The sequence below is a fragment of the Bombyx mori genome, chromosome 19, assembly GCF_030269925.1.
Source record: "Bombyx mori chromosome 19, ASM3026992v2".
NCBI classification, from domain to species: Eukaryota; Metazoa; Arthropoda; class Insecta; order Lepidoptera; family Bombycidae; genus Bombyx; species Bombyx mori.
Genome location: NC_085125.1, coordinates 11,977,823 through 12,000,293, shown reverse-complemented (window position 1 = coordinate 12,000,293; position 22,471 = coordinate 11,977,823). Strand labels below are relative to the sequence as shown.

General features: G+C 36.7%; 1 protein-coding gene across 2 annotated transcripts in view; it reads left to right on the top strand.

The window, feature by feature from the left end:
* Positions 1 to 22,471, top strand: part of LOC101739906 (hemicentin-2) — a 296,485-nt gene that overhangs the window by 247,824 nt on the left and 26,190 nt on the right. The gene's annotated exons all lie outside the window — the stretch shown is intronic.

Below are 22,471 nucleotides of genomic sequence, written 5' to 3'. Positions count from 1 at the left end.
AGACTGATAAAAATAAGTGAAACTAAGATGGCGAATCATACCATCATACCAATTATATGAAATATCGTCATAGTTGTGAATTCTATCAGAGCCGATTCAACGGTAGGGAGCGGCTTGGCTCTGCCTCTGGCATTGCTAAAATCCATGGGCGACGGTATTTACTCACCTTCAGGTGGGCCGTATGCTCGTCTGCCTACACGGGCAATAAAAAAAAACTCATAATTATGTCAAGTGTGTTTCGGCCTTTGATTAATTAACGTTTAGTTCAGTACTCTTGAGTTAATTACCATCTATTTTCTTTTTCTATTTCGCTTTATTTGGACATAATCGCTAAAGTTACCGAACACAGATCAGTTTTTGTTTTGGTCCAGTGACAAATCCAAGTCCAGGGATAAATCTAGTGGTCCAGTGATAAAGAAAATGTTAAGGACCTTATTTGTCAAACAATGGTACTGATTGCTTTCTCTTTATTCCTTCTCTCTGAAGGAATTTTCTTTTGGTTAGAACATAAGAAAATCTCTAAGTGGGTGGGTGGGTAGTCATAAATTTACACCAAGTAGACTAAGTGCTAATGACCACTTATAATTCTGGCTATTTGTTGTAATGGCATCAAGGAAGCTTAACGAATTCCTTAGTCCAACTAATATTTGATTACGGAGTGGATGACTAAGATCCTGCTCATTTGGGATGAATATGTAGCTTAAAATATAGGACAATCTCTGGGTTGATGTAAGGTCCAAAAAATGTGTGGGGTTAATAACAAATTGCGTGATGACAATTTTAGAAAAAAATAGTGTCTCATATAAAAACAAAAATAGTTTATAAGTTTGATTCTAGTGTGACAGTGATCTCAAGAACTGTACAGTATACGAAAAATACCAGAACAAACATCAAGAAAATCTCAACGTGAATTCCGACATCAAACCAATAAGAATGTATTACTCTAGAATATTGCCTGCTCTGTCTCTTTGTTACTGAGTACGGTTTGCAGTAAAATTTGCAGTATATCAGTACTGGCATGTAGGCACTAGCAATGCACCCTATTACCAAACTGCTTTGAACAAGATGCACGAGTATACTACCCCAATACTGATATTAGATTAATCGACATTAAAGCACTAAGGAGAATCGAATTTCTCGTCTTCCCAGCAAGAATTATGTAAAGCACCTCATCTGTCAGTCCGAAGTCAGTTCTGTCCCATTTTTTTTTCCATCCCCTTCCCCCGGGCGACCTAATGCGATCTGAATATTTTGATATCCGCTTTACATCTCCTTGTGGAATCGAAAAACTTTATTTGACGCCTGACATTTTGGGTCCAAGTTTTACTGATGTTCCTTTTATGTGGCTTGTCGGAGATGTTGTATGAATTTTGTTTATGTTCGATTACTTTAAGGCTTTTGTTCGGTGTCGGTCTGCTATCAACTTACTTTTCGAATACAGAATATCAAATTAGATTATAAAATACCCCCGATATAGTAATAGCCCAAAAAGTAATCAATGATCCTCAAAAATGTTCATGGGCTTTCAAACGAAATGGATGAGTCACGTGTATACAATAATTACGAAAGTAAAATGACTGGCTTAATAATGATATCACAACATGACAAATTGTAAATACAGTATTTCAGTTTTATGCTCAGTGAAACAGTTCGACTTGGGAACACCTCAGCTGCGGAGCGCGTGGTACATCAAGAAGCTTATTCCGGCCCAGCTCAGTCGTTTTTAAATGAAGATTATCCGACTAATATTATAGGAGTACTCGGTAATCTTAGCTTCGACTTACAAAACGTCTCGGATTTTCGGATTTAATGCAAGGATAGCTTTTACGTTAATTTTGGATTTGCTTTTTGCGTAAGAACTTTGGAAATTAATGCGAACGCTTTTTACATCTATATCCAATCGTAGAGTTTTGGGAATAACTAATATTTTTATTGGTGGTTATTAAAATTTATTATAAAGATTCTCAATTTCTCTGAACGCTACTAGGAATAAGGTTTCGCATTGCTTTCGAAACTACTTTCATGAATATACTACGTTATGGAACGCTTTTAACAAATTGTTAGATCAGAAGGTACCATCTTACTTAATAAACGTCGGTACTAGCTTGTGTAATTCTCCTTGTTTGCAGACTTTTCTTTTAGATGTAGGGTTTTTCTACTATGATTTATACTTGATACAGCACGAACTCATCCATACACGCAAAGTAATATTTTAACCGACTTGAAGTATATTGATGATGCCGCTTAAAAGGTGTTCCTCTCCAGCCATCAAAACTTTTAGAAAGAATTTTATTGAAATGCCACATATTTCATAAGAACACGATAATATTTGTTAGGCTTTCAATTCCTAACATTAATTATACACGAAATGGCGGTCATTAAAAGCAGATTTTTACATTTTCCTCTACGACTTTTATTGTCCCTACGTTACAAATTACTGGCTATCTGTTATCCAACATTGGGTTTATTGTCGAAATGATTTATAAACATCCCTGAATCTATTGCCTAGCTATATTATTATTCGAACAAATCAACGGTGTTAATGGAAACTGTGATTTATTTACTTAAAAACTGAATATACGTGCGCGTAGATAAAATAATTGAGCTATTATTTCTAAGGTCCGCTAACCAGTTAAAATCAGATATACCGTGAGCTCGTTGAGACATTATGCATTAAAAAGACGTGATTGCTTACAACAGGCCTTATTAGAAGACTCATGACATCCAAAGAGCAACGGTAAGGGCTATACTCGAAATTTCCCTGCGCAATCGGATTATTAATGAGGAATTTCGCAGAAGTACCATGGTAACGGACATGACCCGAAAGATTGCGAGGTTGAAACGGCAGGGGGTATTGTATATTACTCGTGGAACTCTAACGCAAACGCGCACCGGAAGAAGCAGAGTGAGTGAACCTCTCATTGTGTGTACCAACGACCGGTTGTCACCAGTCACGGGTATTAACTGGAAACTGGTGACGCTGAACCTTGTGGAAAGCTGATGTCTAACAGTGAACAAATGTTGATTGATGACAAAGATGCTTCAGCGTTCTCCGGTCACCGTTCTCGCCGAACCCGTCGCTTGCGACGAAGGGCTCGACGAGTAAATTAAAACATAGACACACCTTACTGAGTTTCTCGCCGGATCTTCTCAGTGGGTCGCGTTTCCGATCCGGTGGTAGATTCTGCGAAGCACGGCTCTTGCTAGGGCCAGTGTTAGCAACACTCCAGTTTGAGCCCCGTGAGCTCACCTACACGTCAAGGAGAAGCTGAAATAGTCTCTAAAGGCTATCAGTAATGGTAGGAAAAAAATCGGCGTTCAATCTGTAAGTGTGCATGGTCTGGTCTCGTATATTCTACATTTGTAAGACAAGAAAAAACTTTTGAGCCGTCAATTAATCTTGATTGCCATGAAAGTATTATATTATGATGTACGTTTAACATAGGTGACTCTCAAGTGATTGATTATTCCACGTAATAGCATATGACGTGTGGAGTAGACGCAAGGTCGCTTGTTCCCGTTATATTTTCTTTTTTTTTTCAAACCACATCCCCGTAAATTATTTTTACGTTAACTGACTCTAAAGTCTGTTAAGAACTATACATTTTAATAAATATTAATCAACCCATTTGAGGAATAAAAACAAGGACGAAACAAAAAAATTTAAAAGAATTCTGAGAGCCAATAAATATATTGCAATCAATATATAATACCTTCAAAAGTCAGTTGTGAAAGTGATTGTAATTTTTTTCCAAGCTGCAGACCAAATTTACGCTGTAAACATTTTATAAAATAAAATATTTTTGATAAACAATGATTCGGAAGCATTAACAACACTAGAATGTGAATAATCAATGTAGGACCACGTATAAATTTCGTCAAAATCCCAGCAATGTTGTACAGACTAATCACTCAAGTCTTCAAAGTCGATTTTCATTCGATACGCTCTTTCGTAGTAAAGTATCGTCCTTCTCATTAACTAAATTCGTTATCTCAAAGGATCTACTTGATCAATTTAGATAAAAAGTATAATTCGATCATGAAAACGGTATGAGAAAACTGAATTTTAAGCATCTCGTGCTTCCTGTTTTCGCAATTTCAAAATTTGTAAACGTTGATCAATGATAAAAAAAAATTGTTTGGGTTTCATAAGCCACGCGTATTTTCAACTTAACGCCACTATAGCAGAAACTAATAATAATTGTAACACGAACTAAAGATGCAAATGAAATAACCGAATATAAAAATTCAACCGATATTGTGAATTTATATTTCCAAGTGGGTGGTATCCAATATTAGATGCAGTTCAAAGGACTTAAAGTGTTCTGAAAACACTTTCAATACCCTGACTGTATTTTGTTCGTCCTACTCATCGAATTCCAGGACCCAAAAATGGACTACAAAGAGGGTAGATAAATTTGACTTCTTCATACAATATTTAGTCTATCCGTCGTTATGCCGTACATAACAGCGCTGAAATATTAATAATTAAAGACACTTTGTTTGTAAGAAAATTATTTGTAAAGTATATCCATTAATTCTTTATATTCCACTAAAGCAGTATTTCAGAAATACAAACAAGACGCACATAAATGTGTGTTTAAGTGAATGGCCTCGTAATTATATTTATCTTTCCACCAAAATACGCTGAGTGTTACGTCCGACGCTATTTGCTGTCTCAATATCCATTTATTAAGTTCAATCAGTGGACATTGTTCGGGATCGATGCCATGGCCCAAGGCACAAGCGATTGTATACAAAGCAACTGAGCTTTGACTGCAACGCTTTAGTAGCAATCGTATTAAAGATATTTCTTAAAGGTACTCTTAAACGAAACGTGCTTAACTTTATGGTGCTTATATTAATGCCTCAAACAGTTTTTACGAAAGCTTTTAAAGTGAAACTTTTATTACATCGTCTCAAACTTTTTCGTCTGTGTGTTGCATGTCGCGTGACGGTCAGCCGCGGAGTAGGGATAAAATGAAAGGCGCTCGTCAGAGCAGCCAAGGCCAATATGGCGGCGCCTATAGTTCGCAGCAGCTGAGCGTGTAGTGTATAGACTATTACTCATTTGTGCCAGTGCTCCACGTTATTTAGAAAGAAAGAAAGAAAGAAAATCTTTATTTGCCAGAAATATAGTTTACAAGATATTGTGGATATAGGACATAGGTCATATGACAGGACATAGGTCATAGGACATAGGACATATTTCGCCTGTTTAGGCATGCATTTTGTTTGTTTTTGTCAGTGTTTAATGTAAATGTTGTTTGTCAGAGTTAAATGTCTAATATTTGAAAAAAAATTCACTTTAACCGTGATTTCATAAAGCCATACAATCCTTTTGCTTTTGATGTGAATTTTCTTCATTCTTCTTTTTGGAATTGTCATATGTCATTCTTCCTTCTCTTTTTCTACTTCCTCCAAATAGATTACAGTATTTCTACCTAGATGTGTTAGTGGCTTTTTTAGGCGCCACTGGATATTCAACAACGTAAAATTTTAGGAACTACAAACGCTTCACGAATCTCTTGCAATAGATTTTCGAGGGCAAAATATTGTTTATTTATTGTTTAGGATTGATTATGCTACCGTTGTGTCTCTGTTAACTTTGTTAACTCAAAAACTCTAAAGATATAATCGCTCTTATTAACATCAAACTTCGTTTGGTGAACACAAAAAGATGTAAGTTTTTATTTCTTGAAGAACATCGAAGAACGTGTTAGGAGGAGTTATGTTTATTACTGTTGAATCCATTAGTAAGCTCATTTATATGTCTAGATAAGTTTTATTGGTCCCAATCCCTTAGCGCACGTATTGATATATAGCCTCCTAACAAGGTGTCCACTGCTTACAATAACAAACAACAAACAAAAAGGGGTTATATTTTGTGTTTTAACGAAAAAAATCGTAATACGCTATTATTGAATTAATCGTATTGTATTTTATTATATTCCTTATGATTTCTATGAACTCCAAAACCTAACACCAAATGATTTATAAATTTATTGCTTAGATGGGTGGATGAGCTCACAACCCTAGCCCTAGCCATAACGTAAATGCGCCACCCACCTTGAGACATAAGTTCTAAGGTCTCAGCATAGTTACAACGGCTGCCCTACCCTTCAGACCGAAACGCATTACTGCTTCACGGCAGAAATAGGCAGAGTAGTGGTACCTATCCGCGCGGACTCACAAGATGTCGTATCACCAGTAAAAATGAGCTCTGAGTTTTTCCCACGTATGTTGTGCAGGGATTGTAAAACTTAACTATCTACACATTTATACAATTTCCTTAAAGTTTCAGAAACGGACCAAAACTCAAACCAACCGAATATTTATGCGTTATTTTAATGAGCCCTCTCACTCACGGTCGATGTAATCTTTTGATAGCAATCACGTACATAAAGATACAGCGCGAAATTGAAACGGTTAATGTACTGGAATCGATTTTGTTTAGAGCTCAAAAACATTGCCTCGCGGGTCCAGCAGTAATGTAGCTAACTACAGAGGATCCAGAATCGATTCCAGGAGTATCTTTGCGAAAAAACAATATCTGGGATCTATCCGCGATCTAGTTGTATGCACATTATTCTCTATTTAGTAGAAATGTCACGAATGTGTTAGGTTCGCCTTCGAACTTGGAATATTGATGCTACGGTACTCTTACATGGGTGAAGTCACGGCCTCACCAGGTGTTAAGGGGCTACCGGAACCCATAGACATCTACTACATAAATTTTACTGGTGGTAGGACGCCTTGTGAGTTCGCACGGGTAGGTACCACACTCCTAAGTAAGTATTCCCAAGTAAGTATTTTGTGAAATCAAATTACAATTTTCTTATAATAACAATCGTCCTATAAAATGAGAAAAATTTCCGCTGCGGTCAATTTACTATGAAATAGCTTGTCAGACGAAACAAAAGGGAATTGAAGCTAATATAAATCTAACGTAGGCTAGAAGCCTACTACCAAAAAGTTAAATTGCACATTAACAGCGCGCAACGCCAGGGACGGATTAGGAAATTGCTTTACTGACTTAATCTTCTTAATAAAGAATCTAATTCTTTCTAACTTCTAATTCTCTTAAACTAAGTCTTTTTTTGTAGACACTGAGATTATTATGGGAAGTTTGTTTTGATAGAAGAAAGACTGATCGAAAAACAATAAGCTTTCTTTTAAAAAAGTCAAGGGTTGATCATCAGTGTGTCAGTGGCAGTGTCTAATGTCTATTATATCATACAATCCAGTTATTTATTCCTCTTTAAAAAGTTAGATAATTCTTTGTACATAATAATAGATAAGATAGAATAGAACATAGAACTCATTACCAAAACTGGGTTCAGCTTCACATGGACTAAATATATTAAAATTAACATAGTATAGAGTCTATGGACTCCAATAGCCACTAATTATTCTACTTAAAGTAGTATAACTCTTCGAACTGTAAGAAAATATTACAGAAAAAAGAAAATTATTATACATTTTGTGTATCTGGATGATAAAGTGGGACGACGTCTACAATAAAGAAAGGCCGCTTCATAATGCGCATCTGTTGCGAACTTAACTTAACGAAGAGCCCTTACGTTCCCATTCCCGATAAATTCCGGTATCCTCCGAGACTTCATTAAAACATTGAAACGATCCCACTTATTATCGACGACGTAACTGTAAACAAAACGAAACAAAGAAATGAAGTGTATTTTTCTATACTAACTTTACTAATATTATAAAGAGGAAAGATTTGTTTGTTTGTTTGTATTGAATAGGCTCCGAAACTACTGAACCGATTTGAAAAATTCTTTCACTGTTCGGAAGCTACACTATTCCCGAGTGACTTACTAATCGATCCTTACTAAAACTCCAATAATGTAACAAAGATGTAAAAAAAATATCTAAAATATTCTTTACATCGCGTGCCCTGCGAAAACTATTGATGATAGAATAAAATAATATACTACGACTTTGTAGAACACATTATTATTTACATAAAGTGTCGCGAATGCATATTATGTCTAACTATTATAGTTATGCCGCAATAAGTGTTCTATTATTTAAAAAAATAAAACAAAGTTAAAATTATCGTTGAATTTTTTGTTAAAGACCCGAGCGGAGCCGCAGCGGGCCGCTAGTATATAATAATGGGCAAAAACAAAACATTTCACTGCTCTTTTGTCGTGTGTGTTTTCAAACAACTGTTTTTTTCTTTTAAGTTGCTTCTAACGGGCTCATTAGAGTTGTCAACAAAAAAAATAGCTTAACGGTTATTTTTCTTTACGTTGTCAATAATAAAACAAATTATAACATAAAATAAAATCTAAATTTTGAGGCGGACGAATGTCGATCACTGGGCGAGCACTGGTTATTCCAATTATCTTATTAAAACTATTTTTACCGTTTAATCGTATTTATTCGTCACTAGCTGACCCGGCAGACTTTGTAATGCCTCAATCAATAAATAAAAGACATAAACTTTTGTATAAATTAAACTTAAAACAAACAAAAGGAATCCGTCCGACGGGGGACACATCAAAGGAAAACAAAATTGTTATTTTTATTTAATTCCGAACATTTTCATATTAATCTACCTTTTAAACCTTCTCTGGACTTCCACAAGTAATTCAAGACCACAATTAGCCAAATCAGTCCAGCCGTTCTCGAGTTTTAGCGAGACTAAACAATAATTCATTTTTATACATAGAGAATATCCTCGATGCTTCGATTACTTTACTGTTTTCGTGGTCACGGACTGTGTCTCAGTCGTAAAGCGTAAAAAAGCGCTAACACACGCTACACACAGCTAACGCGCACAGCACACGGTCAGGTTTTTTTTTGAAGTGAAAACTTCTTTAGAATCGTGATTTCAAACCGGATGCAACGGAAAAAACGACAGATAAAAGACACAAATACAAAAATGTGTAGGATGAAGCCAGCAAAGAATGAGACAGAAATATACATACTATTTAATAAAGCGCTATCTGTGAGATTTTTTAATACTAACGTGTGTATGAAAGCTCTTGTAGTGAATTTTAATTTAGGATTATACGTGAAATTAAAATATCAATTCACAGAGGGCGCTACCTTACAATTATTTACTAATGACAAAATTTTACATATACTTAAGACGTTTAGGATAATTGTATTTTAATTTTGGAAGGTTCCACTTCTACCACGTGTGAATTGCACACATGTATTTTTTTTTTTTATGATTGAAGGATTACTGTTGGCCCGGAGGCCTTTCCAGTTTCACCAGGACAACACGGTCAGGTATATACGATGCATACGTAACATTAAGCATGTCGGTGACACGAATACATAAGATTTTCGCTTACCAAAAAGTTTTGAACGTGACTAAAGAAGTTTTCACTTACAAAATTGCACCTTTTGTGCCTCTTGCGAACCTCATGCCTTTCATGTGTATCACTGTAAAGAATTGACAGTCGACAGCATTTCGAACTCATCATTCAAACTGTATAGCGACGTTTAAGTCCTATATCTTCTAGTAGGCACATCAAACCGAAAGGTAAACATACTTACAAATTTACAAAAGAAAATATTAAATACTCTTCATTCGTTTAGTTGTACATTTTTTTTAAAGTTGAAATGAATTTAGGCACTCAAATTATTCAAATTATTATGTGACATTTCTTAACCAGCCAATCTCGGGCTTGGAAATAGCCATAACTATAATAAGCTTTAGTTAAATTAGCTTAAAGGTATTCCAAACATCGACAATACCTATAATATAACGTCACAAAAAAACCCGAAATTAACCCATAAGAGTAGTTATAGATAAAGGTAGTTATAGTTTTACTGGTGGTAGGACCTCTTGTGAGTCCGCTCGGGTAGGTACCACCGCCCTGCCTACTTCTGCCGTGAAACAGTAATGCGTTTCGGTTTGAAGGGTGGGGTAGCCGTTGTAACTATACTGAGACCTCAGAACTTATATCTCAATGTGGGTGGCGCATTTACGTTGTAGATGTTGTATGGGCTCCAGTAACCACTTAACACCAGGTGGGCTGCGAGCTAGTCCACCCACCTAAGCAATAAAAAAAATTAAAAAATATAACAATAAAAACGAAAAAAAAGCTTCCAGAATGTTTATATAATTTTGCACTGGAGCTTAATTATTATCTTAGACTCTAACATTATAACGAAACAGAGCGTATGCTAACACAACAAAGCACTTTAGACGACCGTTCTTAATGAATTCTAAAACCGAGTAGGGGATTAATTAAAAACACACGTGTAAACTTCACTCCTATTACATTTCTATAGGGCGGCTCTCATTACGGCGGCTGTGAAGGCCTTTAAATGGGACTTAGACGTCCATCAAATCCTTTGTGATCATAGATTGCCTATCAAGTTAGCTTCGCACGGAGATTTTATTATGAGCCATGAGCTCATTGTGCTCCAGCCGTTTGTTGTGCACCGCCTTCGATGATGGCGATGACTTGTCGATTTTATTTTATTGATTACTTTTGACGGGAAGTCACTGAATGCCTGAATTACCATGTAAACTCATTACATTGAGGGGACGCAAGTTTTTTTGGTGGCGAAGGTATTTTAATGAATAGCATAAATTCAATTTGAGTTATGAATTATATAATTAATGAATTCATTATACAGGGTGGCCCATAAGTCCTTTGAAAAGTAAAATTTGAATAAAACGAACAGGGCGCGCGTGAGCGGTTTCTGGGAATTTAGTTGCGATGGAGCGTTTTACCGGAGCGGACTGTGCGTTTTGTGTGCGCGAGTTTTATAAAAACGACAATTCGGCAACCGTTGCGCGGCGTAAATTTCGAGAACACAAAGGTTTACACAACTTTGACGACACTCCAACTCTTCAAACGATTAAGAACTGGGTTGCTAAGTTCGAGGAGACCGGTTCGACGTTAGATAAACCGCGGTTGGGTCGCCCAAGGACGTCACGTACGGAACAAAACATAGACACAGTGACACAGTCTATTCGCGAAAATCCGACACAGTCAACTCGTAAGCGCGCCAGAGCATTAAACGTATCCAGGACATCGTTACAACGGATTTTGAAGAAAGATTTACATATGCACCCTTACAAAATTCAGTTGGTTCAAGAATTAAAGGAAACTGACGGTATTCAAAGACAAAATTATGCGAATGAAATGTTGAATCGGTTTACTTCCTTCAATAACATAATGTTCTCTGACGAGGCTCATTTCCATCTTAACGGGCATGTTAGTAAACAAAATTGCCGCTATTGGAGCCCCATCAATCCAAAACTTAAGCATCAGAAGCCCTTACATAGTCCGAAAGTGACTGTTTGGGCCGCTATGTCAGCCCATGGTATCCTAGGGCCTTACTTCTTTGAGGATGGCAGAGGGCGCGCAGTTACTGTTACGTCGGAGCGATATGTGGCTATGATCGAAGAGTTTTTCATACCAGAATTGCAAAACTTTTCAGGCTTTAATGCCAGGACGTGGTTTCAACAGGATGGGGCCACTTCTCACACCTCTAACACTGCTATGCCCGTTATCCGTCAACTTTTTCCTGGCAAAGTTATCTCTAAGAGAGGAGACATTTCCTGGCCTCCACGTAGTCCAGATCTGACCCCGATGGATTTTTTTTTGTGGTAGCCCCAGGCTTAAGGCTAAAGTATACGACACAAACCCGCGGTCAATTGAGGCCCTAAAAGAAAACATCCGCAGAGAAATGAGAAGCATTTCAGCAGTGACGTGCCGCGCAGTCATCGACAATTTTAGACGTCGTTTGCAAGAGTGCCGTGATCGCAACGGATTACATTTAGGAGAAGTTATTTTCAAAAAATAATTCCCGTTTTTTAAGCTTTTTATGTAAATAAAAATTTAATTCATAATGTAATTAGTTTTATTTTAATAATTTTTTTTTCATATCAAAGGACTTATGGGCCACCCTGTATTATGTATGTCGGTGACGGTCATTAGTTTGGTACGATTCCGATCCGGTAGTAGATTCATTCGCGAAGCAGCTACTCTTGAGTTGTTAGGTCTCCTTCGGAGGCGCTCGGGCAGCTGTTAGCAAATCCCACCCCTCCTGGCTGAGCCTTTGCTCGCCCACCTGTCCTGGTGAAACTGGAAAGGCCTCCGGGCCACCAGTAATCCTTCAATCATAAAAAAAAAAAAAAACAAAAAAAAAAGTTTGGTAGCTAAACGAAACGCAGCACGATTCCCGAGAGATGGCAGCACGATTGCGGTATCGTCGGAACTCGGCTAACTTCGTGCTACGACAGAGCCTAGCCCAGTGATTCTCAACCACTGTGCCGCGGCACTTTTGTGTGCGGCCAAATTTCAAAAGTGTGCCGCCAAATTTTGCAAATATATAATAATGTTAATATTATTAAATATATATTTAAATCCACAAAAAAATAAATTATTTTATTATTTGCTTTGCAACGCGTTTTTTCTTAGTGCCAAATTATGATGAAGCGGCGTGCATAGCAATAGGAATATGTCTTCTGCGGAAAGATCAAGATTGTTAAATGTAGAAGACGATATGAGAGTAGCATTGTCATTTTTACGACCAAATATAAATGAAATTATCAAAAAACATCAAGCTCAAATTTCGCATTAAAAATATTTTTATTATTAGCTTGTAATTAATCCCTTAATAAACGTTTAGTAATTATTGTAGTATATATTAGTTTATTTCGTATATTTAAAATTTCTGTCATAAACTATTTATGCAGTGTGTTGTAGTAAGTAAATAATTTTTATATTTTTCTTTGTGTGCCGCCAAATTTTGAAATCGTTAAATATGTGCCCCAACAAAAAAAAGGTTGAGAATCACTGGCCTAGCCGATGGAGGCGTATAGACTTCTTGAAGAGCGGTGCCTCCGTCCTGAGAACAATTACAGTCATTCGTTTTCGTTTGCTAATGACAAGAGAAGATTTCTAAGACAGCAAACGTGATCGTTGCACTCAATATTTCTCTTAGCTCGATCACTCTATTCGCCTCTATGATGTCTAACGATGGTGTTAATAATTGTGGCTTCTCCGACGTGTACATAAATTATTATAACGTTAGTTTTTTGGTATAGTATGCATCCGTTTGGTTATCTGATGGTTGTCATTTATCGAACTAACGTAATCCTATCATTAACAAAACCCCGTGCCACACAATCAGCTAGACTTCAGAGATGCTCTTAGCTCATTCTGTATGCAAATAAACTTAATATCCTGATGTTTTTATTATAAATTACACGACGATGGTTAATGGAAAATTCATAATTTGATATACAAAGGACCACATCCTTTGTATCAACAAATATCAAGAATTTAAGTATTCAAATCTTCGGAAATCATAGACCAAAGTGATAGAAGCTAAATTAAATCGTAAAATGAATATATTTATAACTATTTTTACAAATCGCATATATATTAATCAGTCGTAAAGCAAATAAATGATGGCATATTTTCGGTAAACTGAAAATATAAATCTTTAAAAACTAACCATTTGCAATAAAGTTTAGTGAACACAAATGTATAGGGTTGAATCCTTCGTAACAACGCTGTAAATCCTCTAACCTTCGTAAACACACAACAAATGTGAAAGCCCTTTTAGATGGATCGTTCCTCTCTAAATATACCTATTGTCTGGTATTTTGAGATTGGTTTTTAGGTAAAGGACATTTTAAAGTAGGCGAAGAAACTATGTTAAGAGATTTTTACCACTTTTTTTCATAAAATCTGAAGCGAAAGAAACTTATTCTGGAGTAGACTTCTGGTGCTAAACTTATGCTGTTCTCCATTAAACAGCCTTCGTAATTCTTCTAATTCAACAATAATAATATTGGTTTAGTATTCTTTTTTATTGACTGCCATTTAACTCAACTAGCCACAGATTAAGTCATATACGTTGAAATAAAAACTGGAAAAGGTCGTGTATTACCTTTGGAGATTAATTACGATAATTTTCTAGCTAAAATTCAAATCATCAGCTCATTTAACAAAAAAAAAGACAAAGACAAAAAAATAGTCGACCAAAAAAAAAACACGCACACAATTCTTAATGCTGAAAAGACCTTAATCATCAGAAAATTATCTCTTACATTCATATTAGGCCCAGTGCTCGTAAGTGCGAAGTCATTACAAAGGGCCCCTCGTTTTGCTATCACAAAGCATCCCTAACTACGCCCTTCGTACGTGAGCCCAACGTAACTTATTTATTCATTTCGTCTCGAGACAGTTTCTCCCTTGACTTATTTTAGGATCTCTATTAATTCGGTACACGTTTTCACTCCATTCGAACTAACAATAAAGGACAGAAAGCGGTCTTGTTGCCTTCGTTTTTTTGGTAATTTTTCAAACGTTACATTTCCACCCAATTCCACACGATTAAGTGCAATCGATTTTATTGAATAGTTTATTGATTGCGTGTTGTAAAGTAAGATGGTTATAGATGATTCGATTTGGTCTAATTTCTGCAGAGCTCAATAAAATTATTCGTCTGATTGCTCTCTCGTTAAGTGACCTACTCGTGATAAAAGAGAAAATAGTTCAAGTTTTGTTTTATATCACATTGTTCAGTATTAGGGACCCGCAATGCGATTCATACACGACTTAATTTGTTGATATTATATTAACATAAACATCTCAACATACTAAGCATGTTTATTTACTTTTTTTTTACAGATGCATTATTCTCTACTAGATGAAATGTCACGAATGCGTTAGGTTCGCCTTCGAACGTGAAATTAATATGTAATTTAAAAAAAAATTGTACTGTGGATGGGCGAGCTCACAGCCCGACTGATGTAAAGTGATCACCGGAGCAAAATCGATATTGCAATTGTATTTTACAACGTCGACTTTTGAAACAAGGAAAGCATGACCGCTTTGTGGCAGAATTAGACAGATCGGTAGTATTACTAACTAAAGAGCAGACGGTTAGCGTGGTATGGACATGTGATGCGTAGAGAGAAGATGCGTGTGACTAGGAGATGTATGAAAATGGTAGTGCAAGGTAGAGGGGGAAGAGGTCAACCGAAGAAGACATGGATGGAGTGTATGAATGACGATATGAGAGAGAGAGGAGTGAGTGTTGAGATGACGGCTGATAGAAGAGAACGGAAGAGAAAAATTAACTGTGCCGACCCCACCTAGTGAAATAAGGTGGAGAAAAAAAGAAGGTAGTATTACTAACTATTCGTGTGAGCTCACAGTTCGCCCTATCGTTTTGTGGGCCTAGTTTTACTGTTACCATTACTATAGCATTTTTAAAGTCACATCTGTGCTTAATATCAGACGTCTGCTTCCTCGTCTGCCAATAAAAGCGAGCTCAACGTAACAAGAAACTAAGTATAACCAAAGAAACAAGGAAATTTCATCACATTATAATTCTTTCTCAAGATTCAACTCAAACAAAAGACGGGATTAGAAGATTAACCGCAGGATGACGATTGAGGCAAGACAAAGGAATCCGACACTTGAATTTATAAATGAGAATTTAAAAGAATGCTTGGAATTCTGTAATATAACAAGATGGGAGAAATTGAGAAAATGAAATTTTCATCAATAGCTCGTCCTTAATTACAAAGCAACATCACTACATAGTATAAAGCAAAGTCGCTTTCTCTGTCCCTACATCTGTCTGTCCCTATGTATGCTTAAATATTTAAAACTACGCAACGGATTTTGATGCGGTTTTTTTTAATAGATAGAGTGATTGAAGAAGAAGGTTTATAGGTATAATAACATCTATTAAACAGTGGAGGGATCAATAAAAAATTACAGTTTCCGAAGCGAAGCGAGGGCGGGTCGCTAGTATAGGTATAAGCCGGCAAGATTCGTTGCTTTAGAAAATTACTGAACTGAAAAAAATAGGGCTATTTCATTCGCTAAGCTCTTAGTTAAATATTTTATTTATTGCATATATGGTTGGACGAGCTCACAGTCCACCGGGTGTTAAGTGGTTACTGGAGCCCATAGACATCTACAATGTAAATGCGCCACCCACCTTGAGATATGAGTTCTAAGGTCTCAAGTATAGTTACAACGGCTGCCCCACCCTTCAAACCGAGACGCATTACTGCTTCACGGAAGAAATAGGCGGGGTGGTGGTATCTACCCGTACGGACTCACAAGCGGTCCTACCACCAGTACCAACAACAATATTTATGTATTTATAAATCCTTACATATTAATGTGCCATATGATAGTGCTTGGAGCAAGTGTAAACCTAGAATTCATTGTGACTTATTTGAATCTGATTTCAGAGTCGGTTCCAATTACTCCAGCGAATCGGACGTAAATGAATTAGTCAGAAAATATTCGTATTGATTACAAAATATCAATCTCACAACAAACATGTTTCAACAACTCTGCCATTATACATAAATTAGTGAAAATATATTGTTATAGCGAGGGCTAAAGGTTATTTATATATTAATACGTGAAGCAAAAACTTGGTATCCCTTTTTACGAAAATTGCGCGAACGGAAGAGTAAAAAAATTTCTCACACTTATAGAGAATATAGAGAAGGAGTGCACAATGCTAATATCTTTTTAAAATAATGCATAAAAGATACATTAAATCAATAAAGAAAACATTACACACACTACATACCATGTATTTGACGCACACACGCATGCATACTATTATTGTCAAACTTTTGTTCTTGACGTCTGTTGGCAAATTGAGATAAAATATTGTTTGTCTTTGTTAATATTTTTTATAGTGTACATAGTCTTAGCGAAATTTGTGATTATAGAAGTATAAAATACAATCATAATAGTGTACAAATTTACAATTCCAATTAATTATAGTCGAATTTCGACTACTACGGGACTTCTAGTTTAATTTAAGTGACATTTCGCATAAAACGCGACATTTGTCTTTGTAATTAAAGGTCCGTTATATTTGGTATTAGTATTAACAATTCGATGTATTTAATTGAACTTCAATTAAGTCTATGCCATGAAGAAGTTTTTTGTTATTATATTTTCTTCAAATTATAAACTTTAAATGGCTCTCCTGTAAATTCTAAGTCGTCGTGGCCCCAGGGATAAGACGTCTGGTGCATTCGTATCTAGCGATGCAACGGTGTTCGAATCTCGCAGGCGGGTACCAACTTTTCTAATGAAATACGTACTTAACAAATGTTCACGATAGCCTTCGACGGTGAAGGAATAACATCGTGTAATCAAAAATCAAACCTGCAAAATTATAGTTTGCGTAATTACTGGTGGTAGGACCTGTAAGTCCGCCGGGTAGGTACCACCGCCCTGCCTGTTTCTGCCCTTAAGCAGTAATGTGTTTCCGTTTGATGGGTGGGGCAGCCGTTGTAACTATACTGAGATATTAGAACTTATATCTCTTATTTATAAGGTGCTTATTAAGTATACGCATTTGCGTTGTAGATGTCTATGCGCTCCAGTACCCATTTAACACCAGGTGGTCTGTGAGCTCGTCCACCCATCTAAGCAATAAAAAAAGTTGCAAAAAGGTCGCTTAAACTAAGTAGCTTTTCACTCCTCGATATGTTTATTTTTATAAAAGACAGATTAGTGTTATAAAACACACAGAATTGACCGAAACAAGCACGTGTATTTATACGGTGAACGATTTTCACGGTTCGCGGCAACTGAACGATCAAAGCAACTCTAATCGTTCATTCGTTCATTTGATCGGTCATTTCGACTACACTAGTTTATTTATAGTGCTTTTTATAAGGCCAATAATAGGGCTTCATAATCACGTATTTACCTGTTACGATACTTGAATAGGAATTATCTGAAGTATTTATTTTGGAATTTAGTAGTACATTTCTTTATGCGTAAATGGGAAGGTTTGCCCATAGTTTTACTGGTGGTAGGACCTCTTGTGAGTCCGCACGGGTAGGTACCACCGCCCTGCCTATTTCTGCCGTGAAGCAGTAATGCGTTTCGGTTTGAAGGGTGGGGCAGCCGTTGTAACTATACTGAGACCTTAGAACTGAAATCTCAAGGTGGGTGGCGGAATTTACAATGTAGATGTCTATGGGCTCGGGTAGCCGGTTAACACCAGGTGGGCTGTGAGCTCCTCTACCCGTCTATAAAAAAAATAATTAAAAAAAGTAATTTAAACAAATTCAGTAGCTTTAGTTAAGTAGAATAAATGTTATCTGGGTATTTAGTACCTTTATATGTACATATATGTGAAAACATATGTATATATGTGTATGAATCTATGGTTCCCATAACACAAGGGATCCCAGTCTGCGGCCAGATAACCGTACGTGACTTGTTTCCGGCTAAAAATTTTAATTTCCTCGTGATTTTATTTTCGGAACTAGAAAAAAGTGCGTGCGTACAAAGTACACATGTCAGAAGTGAAACTTTTTTGGCGAACTAATTTATAAGTCTTGCTTATATTTATACAAATCTGACACTTTAGATTTCCGAGACTTGAGGAAGGGAAAAAGGAAGATATGTTCCCGCCAAAAGTCTGTCAAATGTCAATCTCAAACCTCAGTGTTGACAGTCACATTATGTTTAGATTTGTAAATTGTGAATGACTAATATTTTGCCAATTGAATTTAATTTCATGCTATTTGATTAATGTTCCAAATTCTTTTCATTTCATTTCAATTCCTTTTTTTTTTTTTTATTTTTTTTTTAATTTTAGTTTTCACAAAAATTTATAAAATATTAGGCTGTATGGTATGATACATTTGCTAATATTTTATTATTTAATATTTAATGACTAATATTTTGCCAATTGAATTTAATTTCATGCTATTTGATTAATGTTCCAAATTCTTTTCATTTCATTTCAATTCCTATTTTTTTTTTTAATTTATTTATTTTTAATTATTTTTTTAATTTTAGTTTTCACAAAAAATTATAAAATATTAGGCTGTATGGTATGATACATTTGCCTTTCCAGTTGGAAAAATACGTCACTTCCGTTGCATACCTGCGTGACGTTCTGTAAAAATTTTACCATCATGGGACTAAAGAAGTTTCACTTCAAAAAAAATGAGTTTCTTCTCATCTGATTTTCAAATGTCGCGACCTGCTGCTATACATAAGTACAATTTTGCTCACGACAAAATGAACGTTAAATACTAAAGAATCTAGATCGGGCTAATTTCGTGAAACATGAAAATTCGTCGTCAACCGAAGCCAGGACAATGCCGCTTCTCCCTATCTAAACAAAATTTCAAAGACAATTTCCTTTTATACCCTGTTTAGCACAAGGAATAGGCTATGCGCTACGGTGCCCATGGTTAAAGTGAAAACGTGGACATGGCTTTCATTGCATTGTATTGCATTGCATTGCAGGCAAGACGTCCGAAGTATTCATATCGAGTGATGCGACCATATGAGGATTTTAAATTATCTGCCAAGCGGTTATTATACTTAGTAAATAGGTACATAAAATTTATACACGAACTTTTTTTAAATTTTGTAACAATATGAAATCCGTGTATTATTATTACGTAATTACTAGTTATCTGGACTTGTTTGGAGCCTACACGTCTGGCCTTGGAGCCTTACTGTCTATTAACGCTTTGTGCTACGAATGATTTCAGAAAGCAGTTTCAGATTAAAGGGTGGGGTAGAATAGCGTGGAGCACTGGCACAAATGAGTAATAGTCTATACACTACACGGTCAGCTGCTGCGAACTATAGGCGCCGCCATATTGGCCTTGGCTGCTCTGACGAGCGCCTTTCATTTTATCCCTACTCCGCGGCTGACCGTCACGCGACATGCAACACACAGACGAAAAAGTTTGAGACGATGTAATAAAAGTTTAATTTTAATAAATTAAATTGTCAAAATAATAGTTAGTATTTCTGTTATACTCTCTGAGTACGTTTGCCACTTCTCCTTAACGGCTAGGGTTAATAAAAAACACGAGACGTGACACATGTGTTTGCTCAAATAGGGATAAGTTAAACGTATTCCAATGTAACATACATTTTATATTTTTATACAGAATAATGAAAAGTTTGGTCACCTCACTCTACACATAAGCGCTAGACAGAATGAAGCCATTCGTGGAGATTGTAGAGGCGAATATTTTTCTAGTCCTAAAAGAAAATTGCGTAGAAGGCGAAGAGAACTCATTGAACTTGTGATTTGTTCGAAGATCTGTAGTAGGATGGATTTGGGACGGAATGGAGGGGGTCAAAGTATTATTAGTTTAACTTTACAATTAAATTAATGTCCGCCATCATAAAAACTTAAAAGCGTGTCGAAACGTCGGTAATAAAATAATGACAATAAAAATGCGAGATCAAATAGTGAATATAACATTAATAGGTAGTCTACGACTATAAAGACCGAAGAGTTAGAAGAAAAACTAAAATAATTAGTATTTTGATTACTATTGATTACTTAGTTACAATAACGGATGGTAACTGAGTAATCAATATTGTAGTATTAATTTAAAATGCACTTTAATGTAAACACTAAATCACTAAATATGCAAATAAAGCAAAGGCGTTGGCAAACGAGAGGAAAATGGTACTTAATTGCCTTTGGTGTTTGCCCATTTATATTTAAAAAACAATTTACTCAAATAAAATAAAAGCTTTAAGCTTTATATTGCAATTTTTAGAATTGGATTACTTGATAATAATTATACTTCTTGCACGAGTATCCACTGGTATAAAATACTGCTTTCCGGTGTTGTAATGTATAGAATAAATTATAGTCTTCATATAACGCCAAGTCCGTCACTGTGTTAGCGACTGATTGACACCAATAAATGGACGGAAACTGATTTCGTAGCTGGCTAAAGACACTCTAAGGACCCTTCGATCTTATTTATCGAAACACTTTGAATAACCAAGAGAATTCATAACATTTTTCTGTCGAGTCAATGTTCTATTTTTATTTTTTATTTGACTATGAAAAATATATATTTAACGATTTATATATTTACAATAGTAATTTAACAAAAAAAAAGCTATTATAACATTGTGCGCGCCTTATATTTGATTTCGCTCTTTTCGATATCGAGTAGAGGGAACCCGCTCCTCCCCGCGACCACTCACAGCTGGAGTCCCGCAAGGCTCTGTCCTCTCACCCCTCCTATTTAGCTTATTCCTTAACGATATTCCCCGGTCGCCGCCGACCCATTTAGCTTTATTCGCCGACGACACGACTGTTTACTACTCCAGTAGAAACAAGTCCCTAATCGCCAAGAAGCTTCAGAGCGCAGCCCTAGCCCTAGGACAGTGGTTCCGAAAATGGCGCATAGACATCAACCCAGCGAAAAGTACTGCGGTGCTATTTCAGAGGGGAAGCTCCACACGGATTTCCTCCCGGATTAGGAGGAGGAATCTCACACCCCCGATTACTCTCTTTAGACAACCCATACCCTGGGTCAGGAAGGTTGAGTACCTGGGAGTCACCTTGGATGCATCCATGACATTCCGCCCACACATAAAAACAGTCCGCGACCGTGCCGCATTCATTCTCGGCAGACTCTATCCCATGATCTGTAAGCGGAGTAAAATGTCCCTTCGGAACAAGGTGACACTTTACAAAACTTGCATAAGGCCCATCATGACTTACGCGAGTGTGGTGTTCGCTCACGCGGCCCGCACACACATAGACACCCTCCAATCCCTACAATCCCGCTTTTGCAGGTTAGCCGTCGGGGCTCCGTGGTTCGTGAGGAACGTTGACCTACACGACGACCTGGGCCTTGAATCAATCCAGAAGTACATGAAGTCAGCGTCGGAACGGTACTTCGATAAGGCTATGCGTCATGATAATCGCCTTATCGTTGCCGCCGCTGACTACTCACCGAATCCTGATCATGCAGGAGCCAGTCACCGTCGACGCCCTAGACACGTCCTTACGGATCCATCAGATCCAATAACCTTTGCATTAGATGCCTTCAGCTCTAATACTAGGAGCAGGCTTAGGGACCCCAGTAACCGTACTCGTCGAACTCGACAAAGAGGTCGACGTGCAACCTAGCCCATGCATCAGCCCGCTGAGTTTCTCGCCGGATCTTCTCAGCGGGTCGCGATTCCGATCCGGTAGTAGATTCATTCGCGAAGCAATTGCTCTTGAGTTGTTAGGTCTCCTTCGGAGGCGCTCGGGCAGCTGTTAGCAAATCCCACCCCTCCTGGCTGAGCCTTTGCTCGCCCACCTGTCCTGGTGAAACTGGAAAGGCCTTCGGGCCACCAGTAATCTCTCAATCATAAAAAAAAAAAAAAAAATATTTGATTTGGAGATAAAAAACAACTTAGATAAGACTTGCAGGATGTCGTAATTGAAAACAAAATTGAATATTGTTTATTATGTGAATGATAAATATGATGAAAAATTATTAGCTAGCAATTATTGCTGGTATATAAGCATTTATTCAAAAACCTGTATTTAAAACTAAAAAGATGACAAAAGTCTCTTAAGACGCGCTTCAAATATATTGTTACGCCGGTAAGTGTAACGCCATCTATCGCCGAATAGTCGAACGAATATCAAGGAATCTAGTAGCATCTAGAACGTGTGAGAA